This window comes from Stenella coeruleoalba, assembly GCF_951394435.1.
Source record: "Stenella coeruleoalba genome assembly, chromosome: 4".
NCBI lineage: Eukaryota > Metazoa > Chordata > Mammalia > Artiodactyla > Delphinidae > Stenella > Stenella coeruleoalba.
The window spans coordinates 130,634,612-130,655,983 of NC_137149.1; the positions used below are offsets into that span (position 1 = coordinate 130,634,612).

The 21,372-nt window shown below is 39.2% G+C and overlaps 1 pseudogene across 1 annotated transcript; it reads left to right on the forward strand.

Annotated features, from left to right (window-relative positions):
* The first annotated feature begins 1,322 nt into the window (after nt 1–1,322).
* On the forward strand, nt 1,323–3,987 carry LOC307185439 (60S ribosome subunit biogenesis protein NIP7 homolog; annotated as a pseudogene). The gene has a single exon. The product of its transcript is annotated as a 60S ribosome subunit biogenesis protein NIP7 homolog (transcript).
* Nucleotides 3,988–21,372: the final 17,385 nt, after the last annotated feature.

Genomic DNA, 21,372 nt, shown 5'->3' on the forward strand with positions numbered 1-21,372 from the left:
ACAGGATTATGATTATTTATTAAATTATAACCTACTTCCTTTCAAAAAAGATTTGAGATATCTTACTGGATTGCACACATATCATAACATGAAAATTAAAGACACTTATTTACAGGGGAAAGAAATTTAGAATGTTGAGATACAACTAAAGAAAAAAGTTAATACACATAAATATATGCCACAAGGTCCCACACAACTCTTCAAAGACAACTACATATTTATACTTAGTTCTAAACTTCTGATAAGCCAAAGCTAAAAGGACAATATTATCACATAAAAAGAAATACTGTCTTAACAATATCAGTAATAATAATAGTAGCATAGTAATAGTAACAAAAATATTAATAAATGTAGCTAAAACTAAATAAGCTAACATTTTTCTGGTTATGAAATTTGAGAAAATTTTCTCCTCAAATTTAGTATTTTGGATGCTTAAGAGTAGGACGTGGCATCCTTAAGAATAGGACATAGAGTCATAGAGTGGAAATATTATCAACAATATTCTTAAGATCAAAACAACTAGTTTTGTATAGCTGTTGCCTATAGTATCCTTCAATGTAAATTGAGAGCCTAAGGCCAAAGCACAATGCAGTAAATGCAATTCTCTGTAAGTAGGTAGTACAAAAAACCAGAACTATGAAATAAGCTTTCTTAATGTCTAGATTGGTCCAGGTGTAAATATCAAAACTATTTATTAGGCTGGGTGAACTTTATGCCCTTTAATTAGTCCTTCATGAATATTATTTCTTGCATTTTGACTTTTTCAAAAATTGAAGTATAGTTGATTTACAATGTTGTGTTAATTTCTGGTGTAGAACAAAGAGACTCAGTTATTCATATGTGTGTGTGTGTGTGTGTGTGTGTGTGTGTGTGTGTGTGTATATATATTTATATTCTTTTCCATTATGGTTTATCCCATGATGTTGAATACAGTTTCCTGTGCTATACAGTAGGACCCTCTTGTCCATCCATTCTATATGTAATAATTTGCATCTACTAACCCCAAACCCCCAGTCTATCCCTCCCCACCGCCCTCTCCCTTGGCAACCAGAAGTCTGTGAGTCTGTTTCTGCTTTGTAAATAGGTTCATTTGTGTCATATTTTAGATTCACATATAAGTGATATCACATGGTATTTGTCTTTCTCTTTCTGACTTACTTCACTTATCTTGCACTTTGACTTTTGATAAAAGTTGGCCAGTGATGGACAACTGATTATTTGACAAATGTTTTGGAATAATTATTTGGTTTTACTAATTGAAATACATGTATTTTTAAAACTCATATACTTCAAAAAGTATATATTTTAAAAATCAACTGAGCAAAGACATACAAGTGAATGTCACCTGATGAAAATTAAGATGCCTAACTTAGACTTTGTCTTGAGTTGGAACTGGTCTACCTCTGAATAGAGGAGGTCTGGGATGACTGTAGACAGTATGAAGATTTTTCTCAGAAAACAATTCTGAGTCTGCTCCAGGATAAGGGCAAATCAATAAACAAAGTTCCAAAGTTCTATGCTCTAGACCATGGCTTGGACAATTTTAGCCTGGAAAATTTTCAAAGCAGAATTACCCATAGAAAAATTTCAGAAATCCATTTGTGAAATGTCTAAGTTTGACAGCTTTCTAGTCATCCTTCTGGGGAAAATGACTTGTGAAATGTACCCCATACTAATAAAAATGATTGACATGCTGTTTAGAATTGTTGGACATAAACCAGTTAACCCTTGGAGGACATCTGCCAGAAATATGAATTTGAGTTTACAGATAATTGACCTTAAATGAACTCATTCTATTACATGTTAGGAATATTGTGTATTGAGCCCAGTACTACCACAGAATATTTCTCTTTTTAGTCCCCCCACCCCCAAGGGGAATTATACTCGGGTTATAATATTGAGCTTGGTTTCTTTCAATTTCTAACACTCTTAATAAGACTGCTGTTAACTGGGTATTTGTCGACGAGTTAACAAACTGTAAATGTCACAATTTTCCACACAACTGCCAAGAAAGGTGGATAATTAAAATAAGTACTCAGAGGCCTTCTGAATTTCCACTTACTACCATGCACCAAAACTTTACGTTTTAGAGGTGCTCTCAGTGACTGAACTTGTGTATATATCATACTCGGTCACACAAAATGGCTCCTTTTCTCTACCAATGACCTCACACCTCCTTTATTAACATTTCTAATTTAACTCATGTGCTATATAGCATAGAGAATTCTAGGAGTAGATCAACAGACATCACCGTGGGAGGCTGGGGGTATGGAGGAAGGAAAAAGAAAGTTGGCATGTTCTAAGGCTTTAAAAAAATAACATTTTCCCTTTAACTTCTCTTCAAAAATTGCAAAAATAATATGAGTTTAGTGAGAGTGAAATAGAATAAAGATAAACAAAGAAAAAAATGAATGATTAATATTTTTTCTCACCTCCTCTCCCTGCCACCAACCTGGTGTATATCCTTTCGCACATTTCTACATGCTCGTTCATTCACAAACTGACTGGTACATATTAAATTCCATGGGTCTTGAATTCAGCTGCTCCATTCTCTCCACAGATCTGGCCTTGGACTCTGTGTTTCCTTCTGGATACCAAGCGGTTGCTGTAACATCTTGGGTTATGAAATGAGGTGTGTTAAGAAACATCAAAGAGCGCAACACAGATGGCTCTGGGAGCTCAGCTAGTATGACTCAGATGGCTGCGGATGACTTTACTGACTGGGGCTGGAGATGTAATTCTAGGACAGCTTCTGCACACATCTCTCCTAGGTGGCGATGGCTGAAGAACCGGCTCAGTTGAGATTGTTGGTGTTGTGTCTGTGTGTGCCGCTACGGCACGGTGGTCTCAGGGTAGTCAGACTTCTGTGGTGGCTCAAGTGGTTTCAAGGATGAGCAGAGCAGAAGCTCCACGGCTCTTTATGACCTCAACTTAGAAATCACATGGCAAGCTGCGCTCGCTCCTTGGCCAGGTGCTCCGGCTCGCGTTGCAGCCCCAAGCAGCTCAACTCCCTGAGGTAGCGGCCCACGTCAGGCTGCTCCCGCCACTGGGCCTCTGGGAAGCGGTCTCGGAACAGCGACGCCAGGTGCCCTTCATCCTCTACCTCCCCAAGAGCAGCGGTGGTGGCCGTCACTGTGGCTGAGGCCGTAGCTGAGACGCGACTGTGGCCCTCGCCGCCATCTTCTCAGCAATAGCATCTCTTCCCCTCCTCCTCACCCAGGGAACCAGTTCCGAATCTCGGATGGGAAGCATCCTGGGTGCACTTCCGGTCTCTATGGTTCTCGCTAGGCCGGCTTTCTTTCCCCGATGGTCCTCCAGGCTACAGAGTGTTAGCGTGGGGAACGACTGGAAAACGGCTAGAGAGGCGGGGTTTGAAGCTGCCAAGAAGCGGCTGGGGGCTGACCTTCTGTTTCCGGTGACTGAGGCACGAGGACCCCGTGTTCCAACTGAGCTGGGAAATGCGGCCTCTGACTGAAGAGGAGACCCGTGTAATGTTTGAGATGATAGCAAAATCTTCAGCTGCTGGTCGACAAGCCCGATGACACCTGCTGTTTCAGGCTGCAGAACGACTGGCTGTATTACGTGAGTGAGAAGATCTTGAAGTTGACTGCCAATATCATCGGTGACAAGCAGGTATCTTTGGGAACGTGCTTCGGAAAATTCACTCAGACCCACAAGTTTTGGTTGTACATCACAGCTCTGGATTACCTAAAACCCTATGCCAAGTATAAAGTGTGGATAAAGCCTGGAGCAGAGCAGCCCTTCTTGTATGCTAACCATGTGCTGAAATCTGGACTAGGTCGAATCATTGAAAATACTTCTCAGTACCAGGGAGACATGGTGTACTCCATGACAGACATCCCTTTGGGCTTTGGGGTGGCAGCAAAGTCTACACAAGACTTCAGGAAAGTAGACCCCGTGGCGATTGCGGTATTTCATCAAGCAAGCACTGGGGAATATGTGTGGCACGAAGAGACATTGATTTAAAACAAAGTCATCACGAGGACTTAGGGCTGTGTGGAAGGGCCTAGCTTTGGTTCCTTTGTCTGTTTAGGCTCCACCGTCATGTTGAATTTTGTCAACTGTGACCTCTTCAGGGACTTCTTAGTTTAATATTCTCTCTATCATGGAGAAATGTAGGCTACATTCTTATAATGCAGAAATGGCTCAATAATGGAGTTTCAGATCGTTGTGATTGTGGCTAAATAGAATACTGTGTTTTCTGTTTGAATCAGAGGGCTTCTTGTTTTGAGTAACAGTCTAAATTGTTGGGATGGAGAAAAAGAATATCTTATTATTGTTATCTGTGATCACACTGTTTTCCAAACACATGATAAGAACATGATGGATTTTCTTAATTATTTATTAATACTATGAAAGATAGATATTGCCATATCAGAGTAGTAGGCCATGTCTGGGATTTTACAAATGAAATTTGGATAAAATAGTAAGATAAGTTTATTCTGCTGATTTTCTATATGGTAGGTGCTGTGGGTGTGGAAGAAAAACTTGGATTCAAACACCAGTTCTCACATCTACCAGCTGTATGGCCTTAGGTGAGTCATTAAACTTTAATAATTTTCATTTCCTTCTTCTGTTTAAAAAAACAACTTAACCATCTTCCTAAAAAAAGTTTTTAGAATTAGAAATCATGACTTTAAAGCACCTAGCACTGTGCCTGGCAAATGATAAGTGTTGAATAAGTGGTAAGAATTATTTTTATAATGCTTATACTAAGTATTTCTGCAACTAAGAGTAGGATCATATGAACAGAATTTGATTAGATCATCTTGACTTTTACAAGCGGTTTTCTCAATCTTTCTTTTTCTTGAATGGTATAATCGCGGGCTGAATGTTATTTTTATCACCTTGATTTCCTAAAACATAATTTCTCTTACAAATCTTTTGTTTTTTTAATTAAAAGAATTTAAATTGAAGTGCAGTTGATTTACAATACTGTGTAAGTTTCAGGTGTAGAGCAAAGTGATTCAGTTTTATATATTATATATATATATTTTTTTCATATTCTTATAAATCTTTACTTATCTGACTGGGCTGGACAAAAAGCACTAATCAGAGATCCTGAAATAATTCAGCTCTTCCATCTTTTCCCCATACCTTCCAAAATTATTTTTTAGAATTATTAAAATATTTTTTAATAAAAAACATATCACAGACAAAAAGTTTTTAAACTACCTGTATTGTAAAACAATTTCTTTAGTGAATGTACTGCTTATTTTAAATTCCAAAGATGACATCTCTAAAAATAAAGCATTTTTCAATTACCAAAAAAAAAAGAGAAAGAAATCATATGGTATTGCCTCTTCTGTACCCTATTGGTGGACAGAGTCACAAGCCCAGTGAGATCCAGGGGATGGGCACATGTGCTTACCTCTTGATGGGATGATGGGTACAGAATTTGTGGCCACTCCCAAAGAGTTTTCCTGTGAAATATTTATCTAAGAAGCTCATATTCGCATTATATCAAAGTAGAATATGGAAAAGCTAATAGGCTGATCATTTGTTTTGCTCCTTTAAAAGTTGCTGTTTTAAAAATAGGCCTGACTGTATTCTGAGTCTAACCAGGCAAGACCAATAGACTGCAATAGAGATTATAAGTGTCAAGGTCAGCCTGTCGGAGAAGACCTTGACTAAATCATGGCAAGAATTCTTTATTAGATACTTTATTTAGCTTAAGCTGTTAATCAGCTCTTCTAAAGGTGCAAACTTTCCTGAGAGTGAGGTAGAAATAGGCTGTCTCAAAGTTTAGGGTCATGGCCCTAAAAATAGAGCTGAGAAAAGCAAGCTTCTCAGGTGTCATGTGTGACTTCATGATCTCACCCAACACAATAATACTATTGGATTTTCCGTCTCCAAGTTTGCCTTCATTAGTGGTTCCAACAGTGAAACTCAGGCCCTGCACTGTCATTTATTATACCTAAGGTTTTATAGTGCAGCAAAAATTTATAGTAAAACCATGACTAAGTGGTGGCCATGGTACTAGGTGCCCAGATATAACAATGATTAAGGTAGGGTGGGGCTTCCCTGGTGGCGCAGTGGTTGAGAGTCTGCCTGCCGATGCAAGGGACATGGGTTCGTGCCCCGGTCCGGGAAGATCCCATGTGCCGCGGAGCGGCTGGGCCCGTGAGCCATGGCCGCTGAGCCTGTGCGTCTGGAGCCTGTGCTCCGCAACGGGAGAGGCCACAACAGTGAGAGGCCCGCATACCACAAAAAAAAAAAATAAGGTAGGGTGGCTGCCTTCAAAGAACACACAGTCTGGTGGGTGTTTCAGGCACATGAACAGATAAATTGCAACATAAGACATTACTTGTAAATGAACCATGTGATCTCAGAGGGAGAAGATCTACCTGCCTGGGTGTTCACAGTGGATTAGCACCTATAACCGCTCCATCTCTGTCCACACCTGAGCCTTTGAACCTTCTCTCCTATCTGGCCTACTAGGATGTCACTTTGATAGACTTCAAACCTGGTTTTTCCCTCTGCCTAGAATTTTTGCTTTTATGACTGACTTGGATATTTGTCTTTTGTCCTAATATTCCTCCTCCCTGCAATACTTTGTCTCAGCCCTGTTTTTATGGTCTCTGTGCTCTAAAGGCTGAAGGTAAGAGATTCATTCATTAAAATATATAAGTTGAACAGTATTCTATGCTGGGCAAAATGTTAGATGCTGGGGATACAGTGGCCAACCAGTTAGAGTTCCTGTCTGTTGCAAGGAGCTTACTTCTAGTAGGATGCCTCCTAGACTCTTGGAATTAGGAGTCTGGGCTAGTCAAATGTGGGGTGGGTTAGACCCGGAGAAACTCAAGGAAACCTTTCTAACCAGGTGCGATTTGATCTATTATTATTATTATTTTCTAATGAAAAAAATAGAAGTTTTCCAGGTTGGGGTAGAGGTAGAGTAGGGGAAGGCCAGACATTTCATGCAGAGGGCATAACACATAAAAAACAGTAAGGGCATGGTCAATTTGGGAGTTAAAGAGAAATTCATTTGAGGGTGTAGTGAGGCATATCAGAGGTTGAAGCTAGAGAAGTAGGTTGGGGTCATATTGGGAAAGGTCTTGAATGGCCCTTCTGGTTAAATTTTGATTTAATCCTGTAGGAAAGGGAGAGTCAGCAAATATTTAGAAGCAGGATCATGACAAAATTATATTTGTTGTTCTTTAAGACGATAAGCCCAGCAGGATGGTTGCAAGAGTGGAAAAAAGACAAGTAGCAGGAAGACCAGTTAGGAGATTACTGTATTAGCCTAGATGAGAACGTGTGAGCGCCTGAGCGAAGAGATCAAAAGAGGGGACAGAGGTTAATTCTGCAATCGGGCTTTAAGGTGGAATCAAGACCACCTGGCAACTCATTAGAACACTTGATGGATGGTAAGATCATGAGTCTAAGACGGAAAAAGAGGGAAGAGGAGCAGATTTGGTATGTAAGGGAACACCAGGTTTTGTTTTGGATACTTGGCTATTCAAGTGAAGATGTTCGGGAGGCAGCTGGAGACTTTGATCTGAATCTGAAGAGGGAGAGAAGATGGGCTGGAGACCCAATTTTTTGGAGGCTGTAAGAGAGGCAAATGAACAGAAGTTAAACAAATATTTGAGAAAGGAGAAAAACAGTCAACAAAGATTGTGGAATCAGTGAATAAGGAGGAGAAGCAGCAAAGATTAGCCTACTGGAAGGGAGGAAAAGTCAGATAGATGATTGGTGTTGCTTGACCAAAGTTCTTTGGGTGCCTGGTGCAAGTGTTGGCACATATGATGATGAAGGTGTAATAAGGAACAGTTGTTGGCTCTGCTGCTTAGGACGTTGCCACTGATGGTTGGACCAAAGGTGATATCCTATATGGTTTTGGGCCCTCCCTCTTGGTTCTTGCCAGTCAGGAGTCAGAATAGAGTTAGAACACTTCCCAGGCTGGTCTCACTCCTGAGAAGAAGAGGATCCTAGAAACTTGGTACACTACTTTCCAAAAGTTGAAAAACATGGGAGATATAATCTGCCTCTTGGGAGATAATAGCATTTTAGCTTTAACTCTAAACCAACTTCTCCGTTTCTGTGCCTGAATCTCATCTGCACGATGCATTTGGTTGAATATCACTTTTGTTTTTTATTGTACTAGAGATTTTTTTTTTTTTTTTTTTTTTTTGTCTGTGTTGGATCTTTGTTGCTACGTGCAGGCTTTCTCTAGTTGCGGCGAGCAGGGGCTACTCTTCGTTATGATGTGTGGGCTTCTCATTGCAGTGGCTTCTCTTTGTTGCAGAGCATGGGCTCTAGGTGCATGGGCTCAGTAGTTTGCGGGCTCTAGAGTGTAGGCTCGGTAGTTGTGGCACACGGGCTTAGTTGCTCTGCGGCATGTGGGATCTTCCCGGACCAGGGCTTGAACCCGTGTCCCCTGCATTGGCAGGCAGATTCTTAACCACTGCGCCGCCAGGGAAGTCCCTGGAGATGTTTTTGAGTTGGCATGTTATGCAATTTTATGCTGGGAAATATTTCAAATTTTCTAAAAACATCCTCCCCAAGGAAGTGTTAAGAATTTTCTCTTTCCTCCTCAAACATAAATATACAAGCTGACTACAAGAGAAGACTTTTGCCCAAATGTTATTTGTTTCCATAGTTTATGGAAACATTTACTTTCCATTGGGAAGTTTCTCTGGTTTCTCCTTGGATCACGTATCTGTAATTGATCTAATGCTCCATATCCTAGGCTAGCTTTGGTTACTGTTAGACAGGGTTTTAGTCTTCTAGGGCTGCCGCAACTAAATACTGTAGACTGGGTGGCTTAAACAACAGAAATTTATTTGCTCACATTTATAGAGGCTGGGAGTCCAAGATCAAGATGCTGTCAGGGTTGGTTTCTGGTGAGACCTCTCTTCCTGGCTTGTAGATGGCTGCATTCTTGCTGAGTCTTTATATGGCCTTTTCTCTGTGCTTTGCAACCCTGGTGTCTCTCTCTCTTCTTATAAGGCCACCAGTACGTATAAGTTAACCAAGTTAAGACGTCCACCATAGGACCTCATTGTCAAAATAAATTTTTAGGCTCAAGATGGAACTGCTCCTGCCTGGGGTGCCAAGTCAGCACATTGAAACCTAGAAAACGTTCATGTCCCTGTAAACCCTCTGTTTGACCGGAAACACGGTATATCCAGCCAGCCAATCCCCAAATGCCAAGCCAACTCTGGGCTCTACACTTATTTCCTCATTTCTTATTCATTTTCTGTTTTTCTCTGCCTTGTTCCTTCTTCTTTATCCTATAAAACTTTCTTGCCTTCTGCTCCATTTTGCAGTTCTCTGGACCCTTGGGAATGGAGACTGCCTGCTTCATGAAATGTTAAAGTTTGTTTGTATCACCTAAATTTTCTTCAATCATTTTTAACACTACAAAAAAGAGTTTTTCTCTCCGATGTCTTCCACGTACACTACTGCCTGAGTGTGTTGTGAGAATGTGAAATGTGACAATTCAGCCTACCTGATCCTCAGTTTCCTAATCTTTAAAATGGAGATAAGAATAACAGTCCCACCTATCTCACAATGGGATTGTTTCCTTTTCCTCTTCTCGGTATTAAATGCAATAATATTCAGAAAGTGCTTTACCAACTGAAGGTGCTATGTCTGAAATGTCCTTTCCCCAACTGCCTGATAAATGTTGACTTATTCTTAAGACCCAGACTAAATTATCACCTCCAGTGTGAGCCATTATTTTTCTTTATCATAATTGTTGACTGGTGGATAGGTGAAGTTTTTAACACCCCAGGGTCCAAATCTAATACAGGTAGAATATAAAAAGAGCATAGGTAATTTGCTGGAGTCTTGTAAGTAACCAGCACTAACTTGGGACGATACGGTCCTAAGTGTGTCCAGACACAGAGCAGACTTCCTGTCCCTTCCTTCCTTCTCGGCCCACTTCTTATCAATGTGGTATGGAAAGAGCATAAGATTTGAAGGTAGACTGATCAGGATTTAAATCTTGATTCTGCAACTACCTACATATTTGACCTTGAGCATTTTACATCCATGAGCCTCAGTGCTCTACGAGTCGATCTGATACTTCAGATTTGGTTGCTTCCTCTGCATGGGCATGAAGTGCAGGGTCTGTGGGTACAAGGGAGGGAAGAGAGGAGTGGTGGAGAGGGAGAGGGAGAGGTAGGAGTATTGAGAACAGTGAGGACAAGCGGCGTTTGTGCCAATCTTTGTGTTTTAATTGCCACAGCTGTTCCCAAATTGGGATCTAGCTCTAAAATTGATAAATCTTTTACGTTAATTTCCCACTAAGTTAAGTCAGGCTTCTATTATCTTTTACAAGTGGTGCTTTTTGTATTTTGAGGAGACAGATGTCACAGTTAATGCACAGATTTCTGGGAACTAGAGGAGGAAGCAGAAGGCCCATCTGGTAAAGCAGATGGGCAGGCCATGGATGACCGTCAAGCATGTGTGTGTTGGGTGTTGATTATTGTGTCGACCTGGTCTAGATTACAGGAGAGCTTGAATGTTCCAAGAAGGAAAAAAAATTTGGGGGGGGGCACTTGGGACTGAACAAAATAAATTAACCATCTCTGATTGGTTTCAGATTTGCAGATCTCTGAGGAATTTGAAAAGGGTCTGGCAATTAAGCAATAGTGGAAGCTCCACACACCGAATAAACTAAATATTTTGAGACTTGCACAAGTTCTGAAAATGGTCCAGGCATTTTTACTCAACATCTTCTACATTTCTCAAAACTGAAATGGTTGAAGGAAAAAAAAAGGAAACATCTAATGAGAAGAACGAACTAATTTATGAAAGGACAGAAAAGTTTTTTTATCCTAACGCTTTCAGTAAATGCTCTTTTATTCACGGATGATCTGTAATGCCCAGTAGTGACTTAGAGGTTTTCTCTCCCTGCCCTACCCAGCTGTGGAATACAGATTCATTCTTTTTATTAGAGTGATATTTTGTTCAATGGACAATGTTTATCCGTATCCATATCCAGTGATAGATTTAAAATATAGGTAATGTGGAAGTGGTTTGAGAGACTCCAGGGAAATGAATTGACAGGTAGCTAAGGACAAAGTACTGTAGTCGTGACTGGGTTACAAACTGCTGGAAAGGGTGTAAAGATTCAAAGCAGACTTATAGGACTTGACAGCCTGTTCTTGTTCCACTGTCCTAGCCTTGATAATGCTGCGCTGTCTCCTAGTGCTGGAATGAGGATTCAAGAGTAGCATGCCATTTGTAAAGTTGGCACACTGTAGGTATTTTTCAAATGTTAGTTCCCTTTCCCTTAACTTCAAGTGCCAAAACCCTGCCCTTATCAAAATTACTTCCATCTTCAAGATGTGTGCGTGTGTGTGTGTGTGTGTGTGTGTGTGTGTGTGTGTACGCATATATGAGATGGGGGTGTTCTTAATAAAATACACTTGTTGGTGCAGTACCCCCAACGATTAATCAATCTTGAAAATGATGCTCAGCTCTGGATCATTTTGTTTTCATTTATTTAAGGGGCAATAAGTTTCTATTTTTTATTGTACTTTGGGCATAGATATAACGGGAGGCCTAAAAATTGGGGGGTTAGGGGAAGAAACATGTAGAATGGAAACTGTGGCACCATGTCCAGTATATAAAGGGGCAGGCCAAGGGCTTCTTTTGTTGGGTTCAAAGAGAGGCAGAAAGTGGCTGATGTGAAAAGCCTCTTTATTGGGGGGTTCAAAATAAGCTGAGTGTTGCAGGACAAGGCCTCAATAGGCTGCTGTGAGATGAAAGTTTCATCATAAGGACCATAGTCCTTGGACTTGGAGGCCATAGTCTTATTGATGTGGCAAGATTTTTGATTTGAAGAAAGGGCATACTTTGTAGGGAAATGGTAATAAGGCAAGATTCCTCAGGGTCAGTGGGGTGACTTAGCAACCCAATAATGTTGATGGGCATCTAATCTCTGAAAGGTCTTTGACCATACCTACCTAATAGTCTAGCTCTGATAATTCTGAGGTGGTGTGCTGATTGATATTCTCTTTGAAGAGAACTTTGAACTATAGTTTCAAACTAGAAAGAAAAAGTAATCAATAGTTAAAGAAAAGCAAGGCAGGTAATGAACCCTGGTTTAGGTGTTGAGTAGTTAAATGTACTGCAAATATATGCCAGGAATTTACACTGCGGAGTGAACTGGAAGCTGAACCTTCCCGGAAAAGATTTCAATAAAGACTCTTGCTTCTTTCTTTGGTTCTTGCAGGAGACTATTTCAATTCCCCTTTTTACAGGCTGGAAAAAATAGTGCATGAGCAGACAAAGATAGTCAGAGTGACACTTGAATTATGTAAAGCACAAAGTATCACACACATTTCCCTGCTGCAGGCCAGCACACCAGTGTGGACCCCAGCTCAGAGTTTTGTCAGAGGTCTGTCAGTCCTGCTTAATCAGGGAAAGACGTTTGGCTTAACACGTTTCTCTTTTCCCCACATCACACACTACAAAAACAAAAACCAAACCAAATAAAACACAACAAACAAAAGCAAAATCCCATACCAGACAATACATGATTTACCTCCATGGGGATTAAACATTACAGAAGCTGAACTCATGAAATAGTGAGTGTCTGATTAGCTGTCGCTGTGAGGTTGTTACCATTTTGTAGTCTGGCCCAGATATGCTGTTCAACTGAAGAAGGTACTAAATCCAGGGATTTGGTGTTGAGATCTAATTATGGATCATAATTACTTGTGGGCTTTCAATGTGCCTGAAGATATAGTGACTGATGCAGGTCCAGGGCTCTGGACCTTTGCTCCTGGACTCACTATGGCCTCTTGCCTGAGAAGCTCTCCCCAAAGGAAGCTTCCTCACACATTTCTCTCAACTTCTACTCTTTCTGATCCAGGAAAGAGGCCAAGTGTTGTATATGTAATTCTTGAATATTTCCTTTGAAATTTGCATCTTGGTGGTCTGTCTCATAACTCAATTTTATATCTGATATATTTGATACCTTGGGTCTTCTAGTTGCAACTTCCAATTTAAGGTTCTGGGGTATGGGAATGGGGGTAGAGACAGATTTGGTGATCCTTATTTTCCCCTTTATGCTTATCTGTATTTTCTTAATTTTCTGTAATAACCACATATTAATTTTAAAATAAGAAAAATTCATATGAAAATATCACTCATTAATTTATCTTTTTACCTCTAAAATGCTCAATGATAACTTGGACAAATTTGTAATTGATAGTACTCGTGTATAGAAACATTGTGTACATAAACAAGGCAAAACAGTGATTCTTTTTTTTTAGATTTATTTATTATTTATTTTAGTCTGTGTCGGGTCTTAGTTGCAGCACACGGGATCTTCATTTCAGCGTGTAGGCTTCTCTCTAGCTGTGGTGTGTGGGTTTTCTCTTCTCTAGTTGTGGCACGCAGGCTCCAGAGCGCTTGGGCTCTGTAGTTTGTGGCTCGCAGGCTTTCTAGTTGAGGCGCACAAGCTCAGTAGTTGTGGCGCGTGGGCTTAGTTGCCCTGCGGCATGTGGGATCTTAGTTCCCTGACCAGGGATCAAACCCATGTCCCCTGCATTGTAAAGCAGATTCTTTACCACTGGACCACCAGGGAAGTCCCCAAAACAGTAATTCTACTGCAAGTAATTCTCATTGTATCCTATCAGGTGACACACCATGGCTAATTGTCCCTTTACTGATGGAGCTAACATAGATCACTTTATCAAGATGTGTCTGCCTGGGTTTTCTATTGTAATGTTGCTTTTTCATTTTAATTAATAAATACTTGTGGGGAGACACCTTGAGATCAGGTAAAACCTTGTTTCTTATCCCACCTTCACCCATCAATTTTAGCATCTATTGATAATATTTGTGTAAATTTATTGTTACCATGATGATTGACAACTTGTGATTTTTCTAATTTCATCGTTCATTCTACACTTATTAGATGGCATTCTATGCTAAGGAAGAACTTTCTTTTCGCCCATTTATTTATTCATATATTTATTTATAGTCATGGTCCCTTGGATCCTTATTTTATCAAATGGGTTATAACTTTTTACTATTATTACTTATTTTGATACTCAAATTGCTCCAGATTCGGCAAGTAAGAGCTCTTTCAAATTGGTTACTGAGTTTGTTTGACATGTCACTATCATTTTTTGGACATGTTCTAGGTTCATCTTGTTCTCTCCCTATTCAAGTCCTGGAATTAGGCACTAATTCCAAGTGCCTTGGTTCCATTTAACGTAGAGTGATATTTAGAAGCCAAAGACCTGGGTGATCACATTCTCTCATTTCACATATATGCAATAGATATCCAGAGAGGATAAGTTGCTTGGAAAGGTCACATAATTAATCAGAAGCCACAGTCTGAACAGGAAGTCAAGATATCTGAGTCCCTGGAAGGTTCTGTCTTCACTGGGTCTTTCTGGTGCATTAGAAAATGGTTTATTTTTTAAAGTATCAAATTGAATTTCCATATTACAGTGGAGATTTGTTACTTTTCCCTCCTCAATATACCATTTCTTCCTTTTGGGAGACATCCCATTGTCACTCTTAGTTCACCCTCAGCCATCACCAAGTGTGGGACCAACTCTACTCTCTGGCTCCAGGGTTGGTCATGGACTCACCACTGGCTAATATGAGTCCCTGGGGCATCTGTGGAGCCATCAAGAAGGAGTCTTAGTCTCTGCTGGGACTGTTAGACTGGTAGGAGGTAAGCCTGACACTGCTGTGGGCAAATACAGCCCAAAGATGGACTTGATTACAGTTTAGGAAAAGTCTGACTATTAATGTAGCCCAGACATGAAGAGTTTCCTGAGGACGTCCTTAAGCCCTGGATCAATTTGTGCGTGAAACCATGTTGCATCTCTGAACTTCACTGTTGTGTGGTCTAGTAAATTCTTTTGTTTGTCTAAGGCAATTTGAGTTGGGCTTCTGTTACTTGAAACCAAAAGAGTAATATGTTCCCCTTAAAATCTTAATTTCTAAATCTGTGAAGCAGTAAAAGCATAGCTAGATTTATTTTCTGTTCAATTGATGTCAGGAAGTTTATTCCTTAATACTTTGATATAGGAGAAAGGAATGAGAAGTATTTGTTGAGTGCCTGGTCTATCAGGAAGAAAACCAGTCTCTTTGCTTAGTTAAATAACCCCAATTTCACCTATTTGAAGTTCCTAAGTGGTGAAGATTATTACTTAGCCACATAGATCACCAGTGTAAACCACGTCATTTTTCAACAGAATTTATCTTTTTTTTTTTTCGCGGTACGCGGGCCTCTCACTGTTGTGACCGCTCCCATTGCGGAACACAGGCTCCGGACGGGCAGGCTCAGCGGCCATGGCTCACGGGCCCAGCCGCTCCGCGGCACGTAGGATCTTCCCAGACCGGGGCACGAACCCGTGTCCCCTGCATCGGCAGGCGGACTCTCAACCACTGCGCCACCAGGGAAGCCCCTATCTTTGCTTTTAATAGTTAGCCTCTCTAGACATATGATTGCTATTGTGAAATAATGGTGGTTCATTTACCTCAGTTTAAAATAGAAATATTCTTAACAGGAATGGTTGATGGACTGTTCAATTTTCAGGGTGTTCATCCTCCTTAAAGTTGTTCCAAACTAGGTAGCTGCTTCAGGGAAACATGGGTAGGATGTTAATGGTGGAGTGACACATATAAAACAATTATACTCCAAGTTTGCTTATTAATAGAAGTCTGGGACCTAAAAGAAACCAGGCAGCCAACTTATGAGATAGTTTTATATATTATAACATTTCTTCTAGTAAAATAGTTTAAAGAATGCATGTTCATTTATTAATGTGATTTGATTATAAAACATACACTTACAACTATTGTTTATATATATATATTTTTTTAATTTTAATTTTTTTATTGGAGTATAGTTACTTTACACTTCTGTGTCAGTTTCTGCTGTACAGCAAGCCATATGTATGCATATATCCCTTCTTTTTCTAATTTCCTTCCCATTTAGACAACTATTATTTAATATCTCAATTATAAAATATAAAGAAAGCTTAATATATTTTAAGTAAATTAATGATGATAATATTTATTCAGCACCTATGTTATGTTAGACATTATTAATTAACTCATTTAATGCTCACAATAATCCCACTAAGCTGAGCAAATTTTATTCCTATTTTTGGAGGTTAAGAAATCAGTAACCTGGGACTTCCCTGGCGATCCAGTGGTTGAGACTTCGCCTTCCAATGCAGGGGGTGCGGGTTCGATCCCTGGTCGGGGAGCTAAGATCCCACATGCCTTGTGGCCAAGAAACCAAAACATAAAACAGAAGCAATATTGTAACAAATTCAATAAAGACTAAAAATGGTCCACATTAAAAAAAAAAAGAGAAATCAGTAACCTGGTGTCCAAGATCACACAATTATAGGAGGTGGATTTCTACAGAAGTTTACCTATCAAGGTAAGTTCCTTTGATCCTCCAAACAGTACTAAATTTTACTAAATTTCATGTGCTAGTGATGATGGTTAATTTTATGTGTCAACTTGGCTAAGGCACTATACCCAGATATTTGGTCAAACATTTTTCTAGAAGTTTCTGTGAAGGTGTTTTTTACATGAGATTAACATGTAAATCAGTAGACTTTGAGTAAAGAGTTTCAATTATTTGATAATAAAAGACACGTGTATTAAAGGAGGTTAACACTTTTGTTACTCCAGTCACAGTTCAACATTCTGCCAGTGGATCAATTAGTCTTAATAACACTCACTGAAGGAGCTTGAGATAAGCATGTAGGGAGTCCTTACTTGCTCTCCAAGTTTCCATTAAAGGAGTCCCCAAAGTACAGTTATGTGCGTAGAGAAGCAAAAGTCCTCATAACACGAAAACGTTTACTAATGAACTTCTACTTACAAAATTAATCTCCACTTACGCATCCCTTCCCCTTAACACCACTAGACATTATGAAGCCTACAGAGTGCCTTCTCTATCAGCCCCTGACTGATTTTTGGATGCCAGGATAAAAGGAAAGTCAATTGCAAAGTGAAATTCCAAATCTTGCAAAAAGGTAGGATTACATGCAGTATTGAACACAATGTTGAAGAACTTCTCAGCCTTTTTACTGCAAAAGAACATTAGGCACAATTAAATCAGTTAGCAATAGAAGACAAAGGAAATCTACCCAGATGACTCTACCCAGAGTTTTTAGTTCTTTTTATTTTAATGAAAATTTTACATAAAACGAAATGCATAAATTGCTGACTTCGACAAATACTTCTGCCTGTGCAACTCAAATCCCTATTGAAATATAAACCTTTACCATCACACCAGAAACCTTGTGCTCTTTTCCAATTAATATTCATACCCACTGTTCCAGAGAAAACTATTATATGCATTTTTTCCCACCATAGATTAAAGTAGCCTGTTGTAGAAGTTCCCATAAATATATTCGTGCAGTATGTGCTCTTTTGTGTAAAGTGTCTTTTCATTCAAGACACTCTGTGAAATTCACCCATGTGATTACATGTATCAGTAACTTATTCCTTTTTATTTTGGAGTCATATTTTATTATATAAACATACCACAGTTTATGATGGACATTTGGGCTGTCTGCAGTGTTTAACAATTATGAATAAAGTTGTGAAGAGAATTCATGTACAAATGTTTTTATAATCATATACAGCTGTCCCTTCATATCCCAGGAGATTGGATCTAGGACCCCTGTGGATTCCAAAATCCGCAAATTCTCAAGACCCTTATGTACAATGGTGTAGAACAGTCAGTCCTCTGCACCTGCAGGTCCCACAGCTATGGGTATGGAGGGCTGACTGTACTTTCATTTCTCTTGTGCAAATCCCTGGAAATGGAATTGATGTGTCTCAGACCACGTGTGTTTTGCTTTACAAGACACTAGCAGACCTCTTCCTTAAGTGCTCATACCATTCTCATTTAGTTTTAAAAAATGACCATATTGGTTGTAATGTGGAGAGGATTGTAAGAATTCAGGAATAGAAGCTGGGAAGCCAGAATATTCACAGCTGATAGTCAGAACCTCGGTGCAGGTTTTACACAGAATTTCTGTAAAATATTTGTATGATTTTTAATTGTTAGTAAAGCTGATATCAGACTCAGAATGTGATAACTAACCACAGGGCCAGTCTCAGCTGTGTACTTTGGAAATATGTAAGGAATTTAAAACTCAAGTCCTACTTACGGCAAAGAGTCCTTCATTTTAGAGATGGTAATCCTCGTAAATCACGCAGGGAAGATATTCCTGTGAGCCTCTGTGCCATTTTCCAAGTGAGTGAGGAGGTGTCAAATAAAGCTGTATTAGTTTTTTTTTTCTTCCCATCAGAAGGCTTATATACTTTTTCTTTTTTATTACAAAATAAAAGCAGATCCAGAAAAACCACACAAAGGAATTATATAGCTCTGAATTTTTATAAGCTGAACACTTAACTACCACTCAGGCCAAAATATAGAGTTTTGCCAGTCATTCCAGAAGCCCCTCCAGGTGACCTGTCCCACAGACCTGCCCCTCTTTCCAAAGGTAATCACTTTCTTCTTTGTGATTTTATCACTTAAGTATGCATCATTTGATACTACAGTTGATTTTGCCTATTAAAAACTCGATATGTTGTATGTCTCTTTTGATCTATGGGCTTATCCTCCATTCTAGTCTCTGCCTTACAGTTTGTGGAAGAACCTCGACCATTTCACTAAAGTGTTTCGCAGTCTGGACTTTGTCGATCACATCCTCATGGTGAAGTTCAACACGCTGTTTTATCCTCCATATTTCCTGAACATTAGCAGCTGGATCCAGGAGCTTGGTCAGACTCAGATTAATTCCATGGACCCATATGTCTGAGTGTTTTTCTGATGTTAGCAGACATTGACACTCATTGCCTCAAATCATTCATTGGGGGTCACTAAAAGGGTGATGCTCTAATTCTATCATTTGGTTTTCAATTATTAGCTGAAATACTTTTATTAGAGATGACTCTTTCACCTACTGTTGGGCTACCTAGTAGTACGATTTATATAGGAAAGGCAGGATACATTTGTGATTAGTGTTCTTTACTCACCTGTTTTTATGTAAAAAATTGGAATTGGTTTCATAGCATCCTCTGAACATGAGTGATTAGTTTTATAGATGTATAGGGTGAGGGAGTTGGAAAAAGATTTTGAAAAATTCTCTTACCTGGAATGCTAGCAATTGTGCTAGCATTCGAAAGGAATGACTGTTTTGTCAAGTTTTATATTGTGTGAATGTAATTGTGTGTGTGTGCGTGTGTGTGTGTGACAGGAGAAACAACTGGCACAATAAAAATGTTGATGAATAATTGTATTTTGGCTAATACAACTAGCACTCCTCATTTGCTACACAGAAAGTTTTCTGTAAAGCAAGACAAATTACCACTGTTTGTTTGTACTATGACATAACACACTGCATTCAATCACCACCTGTATGGAAGTTTCTGTTCTTATATTTATATAAAAAATTTTAAGTAGCCATTTTACTTACTTCACACATTCTTACTCACAAAAGTATTCTATTGCAGGACGAAGGAAAGTTAGGAATCATAGAAGTACCTGGTTAAGAGTTAATATGGGAAGGTCTGAAGTTGATCTGACTTATATAATCTCACTTTATTTCTTTCATGCAGGAAGTAGAATAACTTCGCCTCCAAAAAATAAAAGAGAAGGGCCACACTTCCATGAAAAGGCTGTCCTTTGGAGGTCAGACATTTTGGGACATGGGATCGTAGCCCTAATCTGGGCACAGTGTCTGTGGCTCCCGTTCAGGTTGGGTGACTCCTCTGCACTCAGCACACCACTGCTCCATGTCTTTAAAGAGGGACAACCATAAGGTATCTTTGTTTACTCTCCAGAGGTGAAAAGGCAATTAAGTAAATCTGCATATTTTTTTTCAAGCCTCAGATAGAATTGGGAACACACCTAAGTCTGGAAAATCCTGTCCCCGGGGCTTTTTCAGCCGATGTCCTCTCTTTAGGCTAGCCGATGGGTCTGTTGAGATTTAAAATCATTATTCTATATGTCCTGTGCAATAATTAAAAGGTATTATGAAATCTCCAGTGGCGCCCTACCCCAGTTTTAGACTTCATTTCTCAGATATCTCTCATTCTCTACCTTATAAGGACTTCTAGTAGAAACTTACATAATTGCTTGTATTTCAGGGAAGGGAACTTTAAAAAATATTTTTCAAATTCCCCTCCCCCTTAAAAATAGGACTATGCTTAAGCAACACTAGGAAGTACTTTCTGTAAATAATCTATGAATTGTGTATCAAAGTTTAACACTGAAGTTGTTGCTCATTTCAGAGCTAAAATGGTTCTGTCTCTAACTCTGGCTTTGTTTTGATTATGTTATTTATTTTGTAAGTGATGTCATTCTCTTAATGGGGTTAAGGTGTAAACTGGTGAAATGGAAAACAGCATAGTTACTATTTAATGTAGAGGAATAATTAAGAGTGCCATTATGAACCAAGGCCCCCCCCACCCCCCACCCCGCCGCCGTAGATTACTGATTAGGATAAGCTGATTTTAGCCAGTTTCTATGCCTGAGTTCTGAATCCTGGTTGTTTGAACTACGTATTGCTGAAGCTGCCATCTGTGAGTAGGTTGATTGACCCAACTTAATCAGCAATCAATCTGTGCTAGCTGTGGCCACTCTGTGCTACCTGAGGAGGTATAAAGGTGAACAAAACATGCCCCCATCCTTGAGGAACATATATCCTAAAGCATTGTTACCCAAAGTGTGGGCCATAGACCAGCCCCAGCCCGCAAACTGTTTCTTACCTAGTCAATTATGAAATAAGTACAGCAATTGAGAGAAAACGTTTAAGAAATATGACAGAAATTTAACAGATTAATTTTGTGTGTTGATATCATTCTGCTAGTTATTTATTTTTATTGTATTTTTTAAAAGTATTGGTCTGAGACAGACTGGAAATTTAAAAATATTGGTTCTATGCCACTGATAGTTTCAGAAGCACCAGTTAAAGGTGTAAGTCAGACATGTTAGTTCAAATTTTTTGATAATGAACATCATAAAAAATGCCTTTATATGTTTCATATGTAAGTACACATACATATGTTACACATACATATGTAAAACAGAAATGAAACTCCTAAGAAATATTTACCTTTAGTCTAAATGATTCTTGCCTTGATATTTCTATTTACTTCTCTTTTATTGTATAAAAAAATAAATTGGTATTAACCCACAAAGTGGGCTGTTATGACCAATTTGAACACTATGTCCTAAGGGGTATGATTTAAAGGTATCTTTTCCTAAACCCTCTTATGGATGTTGCATTTCTAGAATTGGAAGTTGAGATTTTTGGTTCTCTGTTAAAGCAAACATCTTTGGAAAGGAGCTAAATATTGCCAGCCTTATATCTTAGAGTGAAT